Source organism: Melospiza georgiana, chromosome 2 (genome assembly GCF_028018845.1).
Source record: "Melospiza georgiana isolate bMelGeo1 chromosome 2, bMelGeo1.pri, whole genome shotgun sequence".
Taxonomy (NCBI): Eukaryota; Metazoa; Chordata; class Aves; order Passeriformes; family Passerellidae; genus Melospiza; species Melospiza georgiana.
In genome coordinates, this window is record NC_080431.1 from 83,463,867 (window position 1) to 83,484,188 (window position 20,322).

Genomic DNA, 20,322 nt, shown 5'->3' on the forward strand with positions numbered 1-20,322 from the left:
ATGTCTGGGTAGTGCTTGCATGGGAGTGGCCCAAATAAATCTGCTACAGGAATGGGGTGGGTGATTCAGAAGATGGCAAGCATAGATTCAGCTCTGTCAAGTTGCTGTCTAGGCATCATGTGGGGAAATGTTACCATTTGGGCACATGGTAAAACAAGGAACCCAATATTTAAAAATCCCTGGTTTATCTTTTTGTTTCCTAGAGGACAGGGTCTCTTTTACAAATGCACATGCTGTGCTCTGTCTTTTCCTTTGCAGAAGCAATTTCTGCTGGAGCTAGGATTTGTTTTTTTATTCAGTGTCCTAAACTGTCACGTAGTGCTGCTGTGCCTGGCTCAACAGCTGCCACCTCCCAGCCTAGAGGTGGGTGGAGTGAGTCTTGTTTTTGCAGTTTGTGAAATATTTCAGGATGTAAGGCACTCATTAAATTATTGATATTAGCTCTTGGGCATTAAACAGATGTGAACTGCAGCTCTGGATCCTAAGGGCTTTAGAGGCTTATCCGTGCCCTAATGATGGTTCCCTGTTTGGGATTTTCATGCATCTCTCACTGCAGATTTGAACTCACTGCAGGATGGTGGAAGGATTTAGCTGACGGACAAAGGGTGACTGCAAGGCTTTTCTTTGCAACATTATATACCTGTGAAGCAGATCTAATTGAGCTTTGGTAGAAAAAGGGGAAAGACACGTGCATGTTTTCTTTAGGAGAATGGAAAAATTAGAAAAATGTGTTCCTGCCTCTTGACAGAGCATGCTTTCAGGGTATGAAAAGATTTTGAATAGTTGTGATTCAAGGAACAGTGCAGGTGCACCTGATATCAATTCTTGTGCTTAAGGAAAGATATTGTAGCTTGTAATGTGCCTTATTCCTATCCCTTTTCCCAGCCCTGCCTCCTTGAAAAGTGGCTGGCAGCAGCAGCACTGCTGACTTTACCTTGTGGTGACTGCAGGGTGGAGATTGGGACTTTCAGTGCAGCCCTGTCTCTGCAGTACCTTCAGCTCTTTGACTGGGTTGGGGAGGTGAAAAACAGCACCTTGGCTGATGTGGGACAGGGAAGGGAGGGTAACAGATGTGGCACCATGAGCTGTTGAGATCTCTGGGCAACTTTGACGACTGCTTGCTGATTCCCAAGGAACTGACTGCAAACAAAACTCTGTGTATGGCAGGAAAATTCGCTGCCAGGTTTGACAGGGGTCCCATGTTTGTGTTTGAATGGAAGGCTCAAGGGGCTTCTCCCTTCACCTCTGCTTTCCCACCCATTCTCCCCTCTCTGCTTCAGGGCGCTGGGGGGCACAAAACCCTCCTGTTTGTTGTGGGGCAGGAGAAGAGTGAGGGCCTTCCCTGACCCTCTCCTCCCCTCAGCAGTTTGCATGGTAATTAGCTCGTCCCTACCAGCCAAGCCCACAGCCCAACAGAGCGACAATTCAGATGCTGAACAATGTCCAATTATCCCAGCCCTGGGAGCAAGAGGCCACTCCCTGACACGTGGGCTCCGTGTCCCTGGCCAGATGGCTCCTCAGACTCCCTTGGCTGGCCCAGTAACGCTGCTTGGGGAATTTGACACGTGTCAGCAGTTTTGGCTGAGTGCTTTTGTGAGCTACCAGCAGCGCAGTTGCCTGAAGAATTGGGAAGAGCTCGGTGTGCACCCTGGGCAGTGCCACCCACTCCATGCCCTGTGCTGAGGCAGGGCTGGTGGCTACAATGGGTGCTCACCTGTGGAGGGAGATTTCGCAGCCTCAGCTTGGCTACCTGTATTTCCCGTCTGGTTTGGTGACCTGCTGGAGATGTAAGCGGCTTAAAAGCGCACCTTTTGCTTTTCTCTTTGCATTCCATCGTTTGTGCACCAGTGAGGGCTGAATTGCTCAGACTGGAGTTGGAACTGCATGAAGGAGGTGGCAGGGGTCCCACCCATGGCATGCCACAGGCCGTGGCAAGCTCTGCTCCTGCCAGTGCGTGGCTCAATGAGAGACCTTAGGGCACTCCTTCTTTTTCCACATCCTACCTCCCTCAGTGATTAAATGATGCTGGTATCACCTTCTTTTTGGTGCAAAGTTCCCATTATTGTTGTTATTAAATGGGAAGGGTCCTAGCTGTTTTCATCACCCAGTACTGAAAAGTGGGCTCTTGCAGCTCTGGGGAGTTACACATTGGCTGAGAGTGAGGGCAGGGAAGGGTTGGACTCACCCAGCTTGCCTTTCTCAGCAGGTTCCATACCAAGAGGCTCTGAAGGAGGTGTGAGGAGCACCAGGGTGGTATCACATGCTCAGAGTGCTTCGTTCTGACTTGGCTTCTGCCCCAAAACGTGACAATTCAGCTTTGAAGAGAACATGACAGCCATTTGCCATCTAACCTCTGGGCTTAGGAAATGGAAAAAACAATTCAGCATGGATCTGAAATAGCTGAAGAGATTACCCTAGACTGGAGCTTGGCCAGGCTGCTTCTGCTAATCTTGCAAAAAAAAAAAAAAAAAGGAAACCAAGCAGAAAAATAAAAAACACTACAAAGAATTTCTGCAAGGCTTCATTTTATAGTCTCTGATTTAGAAGGCAGAATGTGCAACAACACAGCTTTCCCTTTGCACACCATGGGATGGGTTTGTTACTGACTCATGGATAGGACTGCCCCTTACAAGTTGCCTGAAGCAACTTTGATTGATTCTGGTTTTAGGACCAGACCCAACCTTAATTTATGGATAGAAGTTAATGATAATGCATCCAAAGAAACAGCTGGGAGGAAAGAAATGTGGCAGAGAAATGGAAAAGGACACTGGAGGAAATGAATGGGAAAAGGGAATAGGGGCAAAAGTAGTATGGAGAAAAGCATGTGAGGAAATTCCAACATGCATGAAAGGGAGGAGGCGAAGGCTGGAAAAACGAGTCTGAGGGCAAAACTGACTATATTGGAACAAATGGAGACTGCAATGAATGGTGGAAGAGAGAGGGCTGTAAGTGGGAAGAAAATTCAACATCGTGGCAGCTTTGTTAGTGGGGGTGGAACAGAGGAAGAGACACTGTTCTGGGTACAGACAGCTGGAGGATAGACAGGAACATGCTCTAAGTGTTGACCACGCTTGTTATACAAAACTCCTCTTCCAGATATTTACCCAAAAGTGAGACAGGGCAATCGGTAAAAGAATAATTTCTGACTTGTTTCAGCCCTCGGAACAATTTTGGTTTTATGAAGTGCAAAGGAGATGCCATTGAGTTACTACATTGCAAGTGACGTTTTTTTTTAATCAGCTAACTACATTTTTTCATTCCCCCTTTGGCGCCTAACTGATGTTAAAATGAGCTTCGGTCTCTGACTGGTTCCAAAGTCTATGGATGTGGACAAGAGCAGCTTTGCCTTGCTTGGACAAACTCTCAGTGTTTAAATGTGCTCATCTTCATCACCTGCTGAAGGATGTGGTGCTTCAGCTTCCTTTGCTTTGGAAGCCTGTGCTATGAATCAAAACTTCTCTGATTTTACAGTGTCCTGCTCGGTCCTGCTTTTAGATAATTCAGTTCATCCCCCTTTGAGACACACCTGTGCAAGAATATGAATTTAGCCTGGAGTTTTCTTCTCTCTGAAACAGGTCAGCCATATACTAAAATCAGGATACAGGTCATGGCCTGAAGTGTGGCTCAGCTGCGTTGGCTGTGGGGAACTGTGAAGGCAAAGAGATGATGGACTTGTACAGCAGTACTGTAGCTATCAAAATGTAAGGAAGTTTGATTAAGTATGATCTCAACGCCCTTTTCCTGCAACACCCCTTCTTGTGTTTGCAAAGTGTTTGTTAGTGTCTCAAAGCCCTTAGTACAGCAAGATCCAGGAGTCAGAAAGACAAAAGAAACACAGTCCAGAAACCCAATTCCTGGACATATGCCTTTGAGAAATGTAGTGCATTAAAGGTTTTTTTCTTTGGTTGCTTCCTCTTTCCTTGCTTCCTCCAGTCTTTGTTATTCCCAGCAACGACTTTATTTACTTATTTGCTTCTTCCCAAACCACTGGACAGACGGGGGCTTCATCAGGGAGCAGTTTAGCTGGAGTGGGCAAAACAATGGGGCTTTAATCAGGGTGCCTCCAGCAGCCACTGCTGGCCAGAGGTTTCTCTGAATTCCCAACATGGAACAGTTGCCTCTTTCATGAAGTGCCTGTGGGATGAGCACAGGATTGCTACACCCAAAGCATTTTCATGCAGCCACAGCTCTCTGAAAGGAAACACTGCTGAGGACACCGCCTGCAACGCCCCAAGCTACTGGGGTGACCAGCATGAGAGAGTCTTTCTTCCAGGCCTGGGCTGTGTTTGCCTTCCACATGCAATATGTGAATAGCTCAAGTCTGGAAAGTGTTTAGGAAAGCATCTAACTTCTCTCTTAAAGGAGAAAAAAAAAATAAAGGAGGGAAAAAGAAAAAGAGAACGTCAGGGATAAAGAAATAGTTTCCAGTGACTTGATGCAGTGTGGCCAAACTATTTGTAATAATTTCCTTTAAATTCCTTTTATATAGAAAGAATTAAATATGAAATCATGAATCAGGAAGCAGTCATCCTGCCAACCAGTGACATGTACAGAGACATCAGAGCAAAGTGAGAAAGACACAGAACAGCAGGAGACTTGCAAAAACCTTTTTTAGCTCTCTCTTTTTCTTCCTCTTTTTGTTTAGTGTACACATTCATGTAGAACTAACATTTCTGACCCAAAAGGAGCTGCGGGAATCTCCTGCTGTTCCTTGTCTCTCCGATGGCAGCCCTAAACCTTCCTGTCTTGATGTGTCTCATCTGTCTGTGTTTCCTGATGGATGTTGCAATCCCCAGATGTTTGGATACCTGATTCATCTCAAGGAAGACTGTGAAACATTAGGTATTTTTAAATACCCAGCTTTATAATTGCTTTGTTTAACTTTGCAACATTCTGAACTCATATAAGGCAATAATAAAAATCACTGCTGTTTTCCTTCAAAGTTTTTTGCCATTGCTGCTTCTAAATTTGTGTGCACACAATGGCTTTTGCCTTTGCATTAGCAAGGTTATAACATTCCTGTTTCCTGAATTTGTGTTTTTCCAATGGCTTTTTTTCAAGCCCTCTGTAAAGGTTCCTATCAGGAGTGCCCAAGCTTTTGTGAAAAGGAGGATGGACGTTACCCAAGTGCTACCAAACTGAAGTTAAGAAATTTCCCCAACAAAACCTGAAGTCAGAAGAAACAGACCTCGTGTCTGTTGTCTGCAAAGGTCTACAGGCCCACAAAGCTGACTTGAGTTGCATTTGAGTTTTGCATATCTCAGAAGCCTGCTGGATTACACTCTGGAGCTCTCTGGAGCCTTTGCTGTGTCTTGGCCAAAATGAGAGCTGAAGATGCCTCTCTGAAGCCCTCTTCATTTCTTGAACTTACTCTTCTCAGATTGCTCTGATCAGGGCTGAATTTGAAGTACAGACGCCTGACTTCAATTTCCCTGAAATACAGGGTGTTCATCTCAGGATTTTTATCTGAGTCTGTCTCTAGCTTGGCTCCAAGGGAAAAGAGAATAAATACTACAGGCCAGGAGGCTGCAGATGCAAAAAATTATAGGCTTTAAAATGTCACTAGCTGAGCACATAATAGATATTCTTCACATTTTATGATTAGCTGTTGTGTTCTGTTGGCCAGTGCTGCCTTCCTGATGTAATTTATAAAGGAGTCTCAGGTCAGGGTGAGGCAAGCCAGATTCAAAACTGGATTTCCTGAGAACACCGCTATCTTTTGCAACTTTTCCTTAGCTTTCTCTGAGCAGGACAAGCTTGCCTGTGTACACCTGACTGTGACTCCCACCCGCTTTGCCACCTCCCCTTCCATTCCTAGTCCAACAGGACATCATCCACCCAGATATCTGCTTGCATTCTGCAAAGCAAACTGCTTTATGAACCAGGTTATGCAGCTGAATCATGCCATCATGCCCAGCATTTCAGATCAAGGGAAGTGCATTATGTGTAGGATTCATACAGCTGTCTCCCATCTCTGCCCAGAGCTCTCTTAGAAACTGGGATGACCTGAATGCTGTGTGTGAAACCAGTCCCCACATGGGGCCGTCTGTGCCTAGGGGACCAGGGCACTGGTCTTTAGGCCTTGGCAGCTGTATCTGCACTTCATGGATTTGTATTGATGTGTTTCCTTGCAACTTCTTTCATCTGCTGCTCAGGTGGGCCAGAGGCACAGCTGGCCTCACTGAATGTTCCCTGCCCAGCATCCTCTGGTGTGTGAAGCTGTGGAGTAGAGGGGGCTGTGCAGAGCAGTGTGGCAAAGTTGGATGGAGAAGGGCTGTACAAGCCAAGGGATCCAGTTAGGAGAAAACCCCTTGTCTGTATGTTGTGCCACGAGCCTTTCCTAGCACGGGGCTTTCATTACTCTGTGTGTCCTTTCAAGCTCTCCATACACAGAGTCTCTTGCAGTGGGACACAAGCAGTTTAAGGGATTTTCATGCTGTCAGAGGAAGAGTGTCTTTATTTTGTTACTGTGGCTCTGAAAGGTTTCTCCAGCACCTTGTAGCCTCTGACTCCTTGCCTCCATTTCAGCATGCTGCCTTTCACCACTGAGCTCTTCCTGAGGCACAGCCTGCATGGCATGGGGCCAGCCTCTGACCTCAGTGATACTAGTATAAATCTGGGATACTGCAGCCAACTGGTATGGAAGTACTCAGCTCTGGATATACAGAAAGTATTCCCAGCCATAAAGGGGCTTATGATTTGGGTTAGTGAAACAGCAGATCAAAGGCAACTTCTATGCGATGGGGATACTTGCAAATCTCTCTTGTGACAAAGTGTTTCTGCAACATCCACACTTTCCTTGTTACTACTAGAGTGAGCCATGACTTAATTCCAAGGATGTCCAAGGAATGCACCAGAACTTAACTGATGCAAAGAATGAAAAAATAACCAAATTTTAGGTGGATTTGTCCACAGAAGGTTGACTGTTGTAAGTTGCTGCATTTGACATTGAAGACAGTGGTGCCGTCAGTTCCAGGAGCAGTAGGTTGTGTTGGCCTACAACTCTTCTCAGATTGCTGAGAAACTCTTGGTGAGGTTGGGTATGGATCAGAGCAGTGTCCAAGTTGAAAGCTTCAATGACAGTGTCTGGATAGGAGGTTTTGGAGACCTGGAGACAAGGCATTGTCTGATTTGAGTGTGCTTGACACAGAATGACCTTCCTTGAATGAAACTAAGCTGCAGACAAACATGAACTTTTGTGAGACTTGCAGCAAAATTCCTCTTTGGCCAGGGTCCCTTTTTTCTGTAATTGAAGGAAATTAATGGAAAATAAAGAGTGGGAAAAAGCATTGTGATAGGAAAAGATCAACTGAACCTGAGAGAAGCAGAGCAGAGAGCAGGAAGAGCCTCAGCTCATTCCTAAATTGGATCACATCCTTACTGCAATGCTTCCCAGGAAAGTGCAGTAGAGCAGCCTTGCTCAGTCTTCTCAGGCTGAAGCCAAACACCAAACATGTTATTTTGGAACAACTGAGAAGCCATGGCCAAAATTTTGCAGCGTATTGGTGGGCAAAGAAGAGAGAGAGCAGGACAAAAGCCCTGGAAGCCCTGAAGATCCCCCTTGGTACAAAGACTTCACGTGGGCCAAGGAGCAATGCTAGGGCAACCCTTACTGGGGAATGCAGGCTAAAAATGCTTCCTGTGATGGGGCAGAAAGAAATGGCCTATGGTTGCTAGTTGCTTCAGCTGATTTTCCCCTTTCCTTCCAAGAACTCTGCCCTGGGATGCTGTGACAGCAGGAAGACACATTTTATGGGCAGTTCCCTGAGGTCAGCCAGAGCCTACTGGGCTCAGCACAGACTCTCCTGCAATCTTACAAGGAGCAGCATGGCTCAGGAAGGTCCCAGGTCATCTCAGAGCAGTCCTGGGGGCATCTAAGGAGGTCTCTGGGGCAGGATATTCCCGGCCACCCTATCCCGACCCTGACACACATACCCTTGGATTTGAGAGAAGTCAGCAGAGCTGGAACAGCCATGAGATCTGAGTTCTGACAGCCCTGCAGTCAGCTGGCTCAGGAGGCAGAAGTAATGCATACAATTTGGACTCTTCCTGCAGACAAAGCAGGGAATGTGTCTGAAGGAGTGGATGCCCATCCCAATATCCAAGGAGAGCGCTGAGCCCCCAGCATGGTTTTCCTGTGTACCTGGCAGCATCTGCAGCTGCTGGTTTGGAACAGTCCGCGCGTCCTCGTGCCAGCCAGGGCAGCTGGAGGTGGATTTGTTTTCTGTTGATTTCATGGCAGTGTTGCTGCTTCAGGCCACTGCTTTGGTGTGAGGAGCAGCAACACCCTAGAGGAGACACCCAGTGACCTGCTGGCTGCTCCATGGCTGGCCAATGCGCGCAGCCGGCGTGGGAAGCGGGCAGACCACCCTGACGGCACCAACAAAGCCATCATGCTTGCTGACATTTCAAGGGAACAGAGAAGGGAACAAGGGCCGGGAACAAAAGCTAGGAACAAAAGTCTTTGATGCAGTTTAGAGCTGCAGTTGGAAGATACAGGCCTGAATGGTAAATGCCAGATGCAAGTGCATTTTTGCTGGGGAGGGATTTTAAACCTCCATCCAGGTCCCAAAGGTGGGGCTTGAGTCTGAATTCCAGGGAAAGAAAGTTATGCTGAAAACTGAGTGTGCTGTGAAATTAAAATGAAAGGTTAAAAAGAAACAATGGGTAGCTGAGGAGATGGAGGAAGTCAGTAGCCAAGGAAGGCAAGAAGTGTGGTATAACTGATATGCAAGCAGAAAGAGCATCTTTTGCAAGGAATTCAGGCCTCTCCTCACCCACCCCCCGCCCCCAACCTCTCTTCCCTGAAATGATCAGAAATATTGTTGTTTCTCCCTAGATGACCCCTTGATACAGTCTTGATATTATTGTGGTATTCAGTTATGAGACAACCATTCAGGAGGGAAAAAAAAAAAAAGAAAAGAATTATAGAAGTGACACCAAGCCACAAAACACAGGACCAACTCCAAACATTCCCAGGAACAGGGCTACTGAAGTCTGGTCTTTTGGCACCAACTGACTTCTAGGACAAACAACCCAAAAGGTTTCTCTGACCATCTGATCAGTGATCTCTGATTCAAATCTCCTGAGGTTTTAGCCTGTATGTTCTGGTTTAGGATAGAACTTTGGTTAGGGAGATTCTTTCTGGTTTGGTGGAAGCTTGGGGGAAATTGATCTTCTTCCAGAAAAACACATTTGTGTGAGATTTTCAACTCAGCTTTCTGGGTCAGTGATTCTGACAAACCAGTTGCAATTTCTGCATGTTTTACCAACTTCTGAATTTTTGAACATAAGTTTCTGTTTGTCAGGAGTTGAGATATGAGAAAACTGTCTCTTAACCTTAGGTCTTCCACTATCTCAGTGCATGACTCAGGCTGACAAATCATTTCTGTTTCTCCTGTTTGCACCTATGGGATGAGAATGATCCTTATCCTCTGTTAATTCATGACTCCTTGCCGAGGGCTTAGATTTTTGCTGACATAAGCAAAGCACATTTTGTGAGACTGTGCTGAGGTTTTATCCTCACAATAGGGGACGTGACATACAAGCAAGATTTCAAATGAGGGGGTTTTGTGTCCTGAGGGTTGAAAAGCAAACCATAGGACACTCACCTCCTTTTTTCTCATTCATTGACAAGAAACACATGCAATGTTCTGTGCTTCAGCTTGCAAGAAACAGTGCTGCCATCCTCAGAAGTGTACAGAGAGGAGCAAACTCTAGGCAGGCATTGATGATATCACTCAATGTCCATTAGAGCGTGTTCCTGTTTTGCACTATACTGTACGCCATCTTCCCTTACCACAAGACTTCCTTTCATCCAGAACTGGAATAAAATAGGAGAAACTACCCCTAAATAAAAATTCTCCAAAAGATTTGATTAAGTGAAAGATATCAATAAAGGAGTAAATATATTTCACCTTCTAGAAACCGTGTAACTGAGTGTTGGTTGAAAAATTGAACAGAATCCATGCATTCTGGTGAAACATTTTGATTTTGTGAAATGCACACTTTCCTACTGGAAAATCTTTCAGCTGGATGATTTTCAAGTGGCCTTTCTTCCCACATGCTCTAGTATCCAATTTAAACTCCAGCTGCTGGTTATGGTCGTCCCTTGCTGTAGTGAGTGCTGGCACTTATGCTTTCCTTTAACTCAGCAAACTCTTCCAGGGAATCTTTCTGTTGCTTAAAAGGCGCCACCTGATAATGACATGGGAAGGCTGATGAGATGGTTTTGTCTTTGTCTCAGTGGCCAGTGCAGACCCATTCCGTTTAGAATAATCTCCTGATGGATTTTGAATATCCAGGAAGCCTGCCTCCCACAGTGTCCCTGAGAAGGCAATCCTTCATGATACTATGTCCCAGCGTTAGGATGTTTTCCCTACTCTGTAATACCCTCTCACAGTTCCATTCACTCCTGGCTACAAGCCCTTGATCACCCAGGGGCAGCTCTTTCCCTCGATGCTGTGCCTCCCTGTGCAGACCACTGCTGTGTGCCTTCCTTTCTCTCCTGGTCATTGGGCCAGCTGTGCCTATTCACCACCAGCACTTTGTTCTTCCTCCCCAGCTAATCCCTGCAGGTCATTGGAGTTTCTGAGCCTTTTCTCTTCCTCCTCCCCATATGCCGCTTGGTATCCTGTTTTCCTTGTAACTGTAGCCACACTGCAGGGCTGACAGACTCAAGGATTTTTCCATTAATAATCCCCACGCCCTTTTCCTGGTCAGTACAGTGCTTAAGAGGGATTGAGGTAATTCATTCACGAATAGCAGGCGGTGCTTGCAGAGGGGGAGAGGGTGGCAGGAAGATGTGGGCTCGATGGGCTTGGTGTCTCCTGTGCCCCCCTCCAGCCAAGGGAGATTTTGCTGCCACAGCAGCTCCCCATCCCACTGTGGTGTGTGAGCGCTGGCACAGCTCCAGCCATGGGGGCACACCCTCTGTGCCTGGGAATGCTTGCTCCAGAGTCAGCACTGCACATTTCAGCAGCCCTGGCCAGCTCCTGCTGGGAGAATGAATGTAGGTGGGCTTTTTTTCCTTTGCGTCTTACACCCTCACCAGAATTTAAGATTTTGCAACTGCACCTTGAGTAAGAATTTCTTCTGGTGAGGAAAACTAAGCCCCAGTTCACTCTCTTGCAGCTCTGCTGGCTCTGCCAGACTTGGGGCCACATCTGCTGTTGACTATAGTTGCATACAGCTGGAATAATTTTGTTGGCCTCTAGTTTGTGGCAAACTGCGGACAGAAATTGGAGGTATAGTCCTTTGCTTAGTTACTGCAGTGTCTCAGGAAGGTGACTAGGCCACAAATAGGAAAAGAAGGAGAATATCGCATTATAAGAATGTATTTTATTAACATATACTTATGACTCATCCCAGAGGACAATTAGGAGCACTAGTTCTAGACAGTCTGCTAAGAGACAGGTGCTATTCTGGTTATTGCTGTGCACTCCTCAATAAACACCCTCCCCACCCCACCTGTTTGGCTGCAGTGGTATGGATGTGGTATAGAAAATGCTGGGGGGCTCCATTTCCCCAGTCAAGAGAAGCCCTTTCCTGCTGGGGCGCATGTCCTAAGGGGACTCAACTCCTTGCTCTGTGAGGGAGGCCATGGGACCCTCATGGCTGAAATCCTGTGAAGGGCAGGCAGCACTGTTACCCTCTGGCTGTGCTCCTCACCCTCTGCCCTGCTGTGTGTCCCTGTAGCCACAGGCTCCATGTCTGTTTCTTACACTGTGCAGCAAACTGCAGACTTCCTGGTGGGAGATGGGACAAGCCCATTGGCATCTCTAATGGGACAGTGCAAACCTTGAATACCGTGGGCTGGGGGAGGCCTGAAATGATGTCTGGTTAGGTTTCCTCTTTTCTGCTGTGGCAGTGACACACACAGTGGCAGTCCGTGGAGCTGAAGTGATTCAGTTTGGTGTGAGCTGTGTTCTGCACATTCGTCGCCCATTTTCTCCACTGCGGATGAAACAGCACTGGCAGTGGTAGCGATTCCTCCATTTGAGAGAATAAAAAGGAAGGCAATAGTCTGGTGTAAAGGTCTTGGCATTTTCCACAGCTTATGACAGCGCTGCTGGAACGCAGGGGCTGTGGCTGTAGCTGTTCCATTGTGAGCTTGCATTCCTTAGCAGTGGGAAATCGGCAGCTGTAATTAGTCTCTGATGTTCTCTGCTAATAAGTGATTTTCTGCTACTTGCAAATACCAGCATCCCGAAGACATAACTGTATTGATTTGACCTCTTATCTCTTCTCCCTCCTCCTCATTGAGAGGGACCCCAGATGTTCTCCAAGACTACTTGGAAAAAAAGTATGGAAAAAGTATGGAAAAAACCCATCCACCCCTGCTCCTCCCTATTACATCTCTTTCTCCAGTACTATTTTTTTTCTTTTCCCTGCCATTGGGTAGGAAAATGGTTCCTGCCAGTCCTCATGGAAAAGGACACAGATGCCGTCAGGAAGCCCATTTGCTTTAGGAGGAAGAGGAGCCTGACATCAACAGGAAGAGCTGTGCAGCAGAGCTGCTCCTGCCTCTGAGAGAGGGGGCCTTGAAAACAATGTCAGCTCGCAGTTCAGGACCAGCCAGCAGGAAACGCATGCACCCTGGTGTTTGCTGTGCAGAGGAAATGATAAGCACTACCTGGCCTGACTTGGAGCCCAGATAGCATGGGGGGGAAAAAAGTGGGGGAGGGGGAGCAGGAAAGTTGTTTTTCTTCATACTGCTTCAGAGCCTGCCCTTTGCAAAATGGAAAACAAAATAAAGTGTGAAATATGGAATATATCAGAAATCTGTTGGGGGGCTTGGAAACCGAGGAATACAATTGCCAAGTGATTAGATTTACTGCTTTAGTAACTGCTTGGTATTGGGTTTTTTCCTATTGCTAGCACTGAGAATGACCCTTAGTTTGATAACCCCTGGCATGCATGTTTATTGAGAGGTGAAGGGAGCAAGGGGCTTGTATCCCCTGTGGAAGATTTTTTGTGCAGAAAGACAGGGGGACAGAAAGACATGGGAGCAGAAGGGCCTCGTGAGTACAAAGAAAAGTGTTGTGTAGATGGATGTCTTTCCTGACTTGTCCTTACTAGGTGAGGGGATAGAAGCCTTCTTGAGAAGTAAGGAGATACCATCATGCTGAGTATTTTATTGAGCTTTATTTCTTTTCCTCTTTTACCAGTGTCTTTAAAAGCAACATTGTGCCTCCTTTCATCCCGGACCATCTGACAGAGTTAGTTTCTATTTCTGATGCCCTTCCACCTCTGGCAGGCAGTTGCAGAGTCCAGTCCCTGCAGTTTAGCCTTGGAGAAACCATTCCTTGTCCTCTGGGTGCATCTCGGTAGTTGTGTGCTGACGTCCTGAGGTGGAGGTGGACAGACACAAACAGCTTGGCAGGAAACATTCTAAACAATCCTAGCCCAGCTCAGCCTCTGGAGGGCTGGGAGGCATTGTGACACCATCTGCAAATGTTGTTCTGCCACCTTTGCTGTCCTTGCTGATTCTCTCAGGCTCTGGAGAGTGAGCAAGCTGCCCTATTGAAGCATATGTGAGCCCTGATGTGCCACAAGGCTGGCAGATGGAGCAGTGCTGTGCTCCCTGCTGTTTCTGCAAGAAGCCCTGAAGGAGCAGCACCACATGCAGATGTTTGAGCCAGGCTGCTCAGCAGCTTCTTCTTGAGCTCTTTACCCTCCCTGGTGTATGGAAAGGAAAACAAAATCCTTGTGAGCATAGCTGTAAGAATACACTTTAGAGTACTGCAGCCTCTGAAGATGAAAAGGTGTAGCCAACAGGACCCATATCCCCTGGGCTGCCCTTCTTGACTAAATTACTGAGATAAACCAGTCCATTGAGACTGGTTCTGGACTTGCTGATGCCGATGTTCTTGCATGGTTGAGCAGCAATCCCCCAGACCAACAGCTTTCCTTGGCTTTGGGTGAGTGCTTCACCCAGCAAAGCCTTCAGCAGCAACAAGCAGGAGGACCACATGTCATGATGTGTCCCCCAGACCTATGACATTGGCCTAACATGACTTTCACATCTTTTGACTTTGTTAGGCTTTGATTGACAACTCAATAAAACCCATCTGTTTCTCTAAGAAGAATTTCCTGGTAATGCACATGAAACCTCACACATGCACACACATACATACATAAACAAACATAGTTGTATGTGTAAAAATACATTCATTTGTGTATATGTATGCACACACATTTATTTGCTGATATATGCATTTATTTTTGTGTAGAGTTATGTGTGTCTGATCAGATGCTGCTTCTGGCAGAATTTTCCCCATGTTTTTCAGACCCAGAAACTGAGCCCACAGACTGTTGTGATCATATACCTGGGCATGATTTAGGATGGGTAGAGCAGCACCTTGTTTCACCAGAAAAGCATCAGCAATCCCAGTCACCCACAGCTTAATCCTCTTCAGAGAAATACTGACCTGTTTTCAGCCTCCTCTGAGCAGGGTTGGGGGGAGCATTTCTAGGTGATCTTCCACTGCCAGCAGAAGTATTAATTCTCCAATCTGTGCTGAAACTCACACCATCATTTTGTGCTCCTGTAAAGCTGGTGAAAATGCTTCTGTCATTTGTATACCTTCTTTGCTAGTATTTGCATGTCTCAGTAAAAGGTGAGAGGGTGTAGAACAAATTGATCCTATTTTCTTTTGTGGAACATACTGATGAGTCCAATGGGATTTTTTGTATGAGTGAGTTTCTTTGGGTCAGGCCCAGGCAACCTGGCAATGAAAGCAGTCAGTCTAAATATATGCTCAGCAACTGAGCAAAGATGGAATGGATTTGATGCTGCTTGGCTACAAATTATAATGCTTGATTATTGCTAGTGCCTTTGCATGTTTGTTTTCAATCAGACCGAAATCATAAAGCCTTATTTACTTTTTAGCAAAAGTCTGTTTTCGTTTGCCTTTCACTTCTCATTTGCAGCCATCATGGGTTTGCATTCAGGCTCCTCATCTGTCTCCCTGTGATATGTAATGATCCTCAGTGATTTCTCCTGCTCTTTGCCCTAAGTTGTTGACTGTCTGTAAAACAGCCCATTTGGAATAACCTCTGGAAATTGCTGTACCGCTCTTGACTAGGAGAGCCCTAGAGGCATGATCAGGGAGAGGCCTGAGTGAAAGAACATTGCTGCATAACCCAGTGTCAGTCTGCATCAGTCCATCAGTGTGACAGAGGGCAAAATAAAAAGAAGGGAGAAGATATAAGTAAGTTCTGTGAGATTCAACCATGCCGTTTTTCTTCCACATGAGAGCTTGGTCCAGGACCAGCTTCTCTGTTAGTTTGTACCTTGCTACTGAATGATAACCTGGGCTCTCAGTGGGGTGATGAGCCCCTGTTCTCCCTTTTACACACCTGAGCTCATTGGCACTGCCATCCTGAGTTAGCTGGCACAGCTGGATGTGTGCTTTAAAGCTTGGGAGTGGCTGTCATGTATGCTTGTGAACGTGTGGCAAGCATGGAAGGAGAACCATTAGTGCTGGTGAGCCTCCATCCTCTCCTTGCACATTTGAAGGAAAATTACACATTCCAGAAATTTCCTGGAAAAGAATAGCAGAGAGAACTGCAGAGCAGCCCACTTTGCTGCAGCATGGGTGTTCCTGAGATAACAGCCCAGTTCCTTGCTTCATCTTGTCTCTTCTGCAGCCTTCCAATAGCATTTATTTGGGAATTAGCTGCTTTTGTCACCACCATGCCACCACTACAAAAGGGAAGCAAGGATCTGTCGAGCAGTGGGAGATCATTACAGAGCAGCACAGAAGCTGCAGGCAGATTCCATGTCCTCTGGAGATTGCTACAGATTTCAGTGTATGGAGATGGTGTTTGTGAAGGGCACAGTACAAAGGACTTCAAAACTGTTTAACTAGTCACGGGTATTTTTCAGGTGCACATCAAGACCTAAGCACTCAGAATTTCCTTCTAACAGCCCCAAAAGTCTGTATTATAAAGAGAAAGCTGAAATCCCTATTGCCTAGCACACTAGAGTCCAAGCTGAAAAGGACTAAGGGACAAACTAACACTGACACTCCGGTAGGGAGCATTGATCCCCTTGAATTGCTGCTGTCCTGATTCTGATCCTAATAATCTCATGTAGGAATCTCAAAGTGATGAGGGAGATTTTGGGTTCTACCTCCTTACAACAGTCAAGAAGCATGTGTTAAAGCTTACAAGTTGCCTCCACAGTAATTTTGGGACTGTAAGAAAATGAGCAGGTCTATATCAGGTGGCAGGCCCAAGTAAAAGATGTGATTGATTTTTAAATTTCTTCTGAAGCTCTTGTAAATGAAAACATGAAGACCAAAAGCTGGTGAGAGGAGGAAGAAACTTACGGAGTCCATGCAATCTGGGGCTTTGTTGCCAGCAGTTAAGTGGGTTAGCATGGCTTACTTGGATTTCTATGCTTAAGAGGAGAGCAGAAGAAGAAAGGAAAGCATGATACAGAAAACATGCCATGAGCTTGTTTATAAATCTGGATGAAAGACAGTAGGCTGTCAAGAGACTTCAGATGAAGCCTGCATTGCTGGCTTTCCATCCCATCACCCAACACTTACCTGGGCTCTTCCCTGGAGGTTGCTTGTCCCAGTTCCCTTGAGCTGCAGCATCGGCATCGCCCTTCTCCTGCACTCCATCATTTGGTGCAGCCTTTGGATTTGTTACTGGTTTTGGTACCTGTCACCAGAATCGAGGTCCATGGCAGAATTCCTGTCTTACAGCTTGCTTATCATCACAGCATCTAGGCATTTACCAAGACAGAGGTCAATTCATTACATGCAGCTCCAAAACTATTCTGATGTTTTATATACTTACACCCGAGTCCATTCCCAGACACAGCATAAATTATCCAGTTACTCCCATCTCCAGAATTATTTATCCTGATTGCTTGTGATGTGGTAAACAAAATGCTGTACAATATCCACCCTAATCTGCTGTGGATCAGGGTTGTTAAGATTGGAATGGTTAGCTGAGGACGTGCACAGCTCATTGACCTGCCATGCAGAACCTGAGCCACTGTTTTCCGAGGTGGTTGTACCACAGAGTCATAAAAGCCAGGAGTGGAGATATCCTGTTCTGTTATCTGGTCCTTTTTTTGCAGGAAATTCTCAGCAGGATGTTTTCCTAACAAAACTATTCTAGTATTTAGTACAACCTCTTTCAAAAGTGCCTGCGTGACAGAATTTGCCAGCTATGTCAAGGTGAAGTCACATTTCAGAGGGGCACGGTGACCGCCGGGGCTGAGAGTCAGCGTTCAGTGCCTGCTTTGGCAGTGCTTTCTCTTAGGCTCTCTTTGATGTGTGCTGTCTGTGAGATGGCTGGGTCTGCCAAGGGCTTTTTCATTCCTGCTTCAAACATCACAGTTGTCAGATCTGCTCTGGAAAATCAGGTGTTCCTACATGTCTTATTTAGATATGTTAGATGTAAGCTGGGTATAATATCAATGGGGGGAAAAAATATCCTTGATGGTGGTGCCGTTGGCTTCACTCAAACTCCCAGGCAGGGAGGTTGTGTTCAAATGTGTGAGCCTGCAGGTTGTGTTGAAATGTGTGTGCTTGGAATTAGAAGGGCACATCCCAAACAGCACTCAGTGTTTCCACTTCCCACGCAGGCCATGGAGGGTGATGGCTCGCAGCATCTGACAGATTTGAGATCTGTTTTTCCTACATTTTTGCCCACAAAATCACAACTGTGACAGGACAGTGCTTTCATCACAGGGAATGGCACTGTTGTGATAACCTTTGTGACATTGTAGGGCCATTTCTCACAGAAGCAGAGGGGAAAAAACACATGAAGTGTGTGACTTACACAGTGAATAAATTGTGCTGCCCATGTGGACAGGATCACCTTGGTGCCAACCATTCATCCCTTTAAACTGTGTTTATGGCAGCTAAAGGAGAGAAGCCAAGGTGAATTGTACAAACCAAGGTGGTTTTTTTTAAGCTGGTTTGGTGCTGTTTACTATCTCATGCTGTTCAAATACAGGTGTGTGTGTGTATGGAGGGGTTGTGGCAGCTTGGCCACAGCTAACAGCCAAATTCAACACTGGAATTTGAGAGTGAAACAGGTTTTGGCTTTTTTTTTTTTTTTTTATTCTGCAAAATTAATTTAGTGCTGGTGAAAAGTATGCACAGACATCCTGGAAACTGAAGCTTTGTCCTTGTAGCATTTATGTCCTGACAGGGCAAACCATCCCCTTTCCCAGCTCTGCCATTTTAATCTCTGAGCAGGAGAGACCCTCTGCATGGATTTTGGATGCTGTGGTCCCTTCCATCCCTGGCTGGTGCTGGCAAGGAAGCAGTGGAAGGCAAAGGAAATGCTATGTGGTGGGAAGGCAGGATTTATCCTTAGCTGCCACTGGCTAGGGCAGTGCACTGGGAGAAAATCTGGTGTTGTGACTGATGTGCTGCACCAGGGCTCGGGTGAGCTGCAGGGAGGAGAGCACAGCTTGATCTGCTTTCAAGTCTGTTTCTCAACCAACCTTATGCCTAGCGAAAATCAGGCCATGTCAGCAAAAAAGAAAAAAAAATATAGTGAATCAGCTTTAAAACTCGTGATTTACAGTAGAAAGTCAGGAAATGCAGAAAAATATCATATCAGAGATACTGATGATCAAGTATGTTGCCATTTGTACAATGTTGTTTCTTTCCTGTGATTAGGAGGCCAACTGAATATATTAGTTTGTTCTATTTCGTTATTATTTTGTACAAAATAACAGCTCTTGCTTAGTACAGACTGAAACACTTTATAAAAGGAAGTATTTTCTATTTTAGTAATTTAAATTGAAACAGGAGACTTTTGACCTTTATTGTCATGGTATTGACATAGCATGATAGGAAGCATGCACTACTATTGAGGGTCATTGAAGACAATTTAAAAAAATACTTATGTATAACAAAACCAAAAGGATGAAATAAAAATGTCTGCAACCTTTTTTTTTTTTTATGGTGCAGGATTCATAGTGAGGGGAAATTAAAAAAAAAAAAAATCCAAACTATTTCCTGCAAGTCAAAAATCAAAAAGTTGGTGTTCCAGGTGAAATGAAAGGTCTGCATTTATCCTCCCAATAGCTGAACTAAAATTAAAATAAAATTAGAGAGGACATAAAACCTCCACCATGTGGCAGAAACCAGCAACCAAGGAGGCCCTGAGCATGTCTGTCAGCAGTGCTTATCCTTACAAGGAGTAGTCTGAGAAAATAACAGAAGGATAAAGTAGAAAATTCAGTGTGCTGCTGTTCAGTCCAGCTCAGTGCAGTGCACCCTGAGCACATGGCCCTGTCCAGGTTAGCTGACTTACTGTCTAACTGGGCAGTAAGTCTAACTATTCACACTGACTGGTTAGGGTGTCTGACTCAGCAGCCTCCTCCCTGGGTCCCTCTGTAGCCCATGGACACTCAGAGTTTCTTCTGGAAGGTGGCACTGAAGGCCAGGATATTGCCTGCATCTCCTGCTGGACCAGCATCCTCCTTGCTCTTTGCTGGCTTTGGTGGGAGGCCAGGAGGCCGTCCTCCCACTGGTCACTGGATGGGGTCACTCCCTCTTTTCTTAGTGGCCTCTCCAGCTTGGGCTGCTTGGGGATCCAAAGAGCTCAGTCCGGTGCCAAATGGACTTTGCCAGGCTGGCAAAGAATGGGCACCTGGCTTGCTGGTGGGGAGGTTTGGGAGCTGGCAGCACCATGGCTGGGAAGGGAGAGCCAGCAGGGCAGGGAGGTGGGAATTTCAGTGCCCACTGCTTCCACTGGGAGCTGGGGGGATCAGAAGGAGGAGAAGTGGTGCCTGACCCAGTGAGAGTAGCAGACACCTGTAAAGGAGGTGGCATGGGCTGTCTTGGAAAAGACCCTGGTGAAGGTGCACACTGAACTTGGAGGTGATACCCAGTGAGAGTGGAACGAGTTACTGTGACTGCCCTTCTGGTTTATTTTTGTCTAGGGGAAGAGAAGTATTGTCTTTTGTGTGCAGAGTGTTTATAACTCAATTTCCCTTCTGACTGGTGCCTTGCTCCACGCTCTCTTGTCCTCCTCCATCTGGTTTCTATTGTAGTTTTAAATGAGGACAGTTTGGCTGTCTGGCAGAACAAGCAGGGTCTGTGTGACACCAGCTGCCCCTTCCAGCTCCTAAGCCTCCTAAGCTTGCAGCACAGTGTTAATTATAGGAGTGTCAAGACTGGACTCCCTGCCCCCCATCTTCTTTCTGTGCCTGCATGTACAGTCCCTGCTGCAAATCCCCATCCATGTCTGATCTTCCCGTGGGAGACACCCAGCCCTGTGATTTACATGCCCTGTGACTCTGATAGAGACCTGCTGTAAAGCACATGCCAGAGC

The 20,322-nt window shown here is 46.2% G+C and overlaps 1 protein-coding gene across 1 annotated transcript in view; it reads left to right on the forward strand.

Moving 5' to 3' along the window:
- Window positions 1–20,322, forward strand: part of ARHGAP31 (Rho GTPase activating protein 31) — a 59,074-nt gene that overhangs the window by 11,873 nt on the left and 26,879 nt on the right. The window lies entirely within an intron of this gene.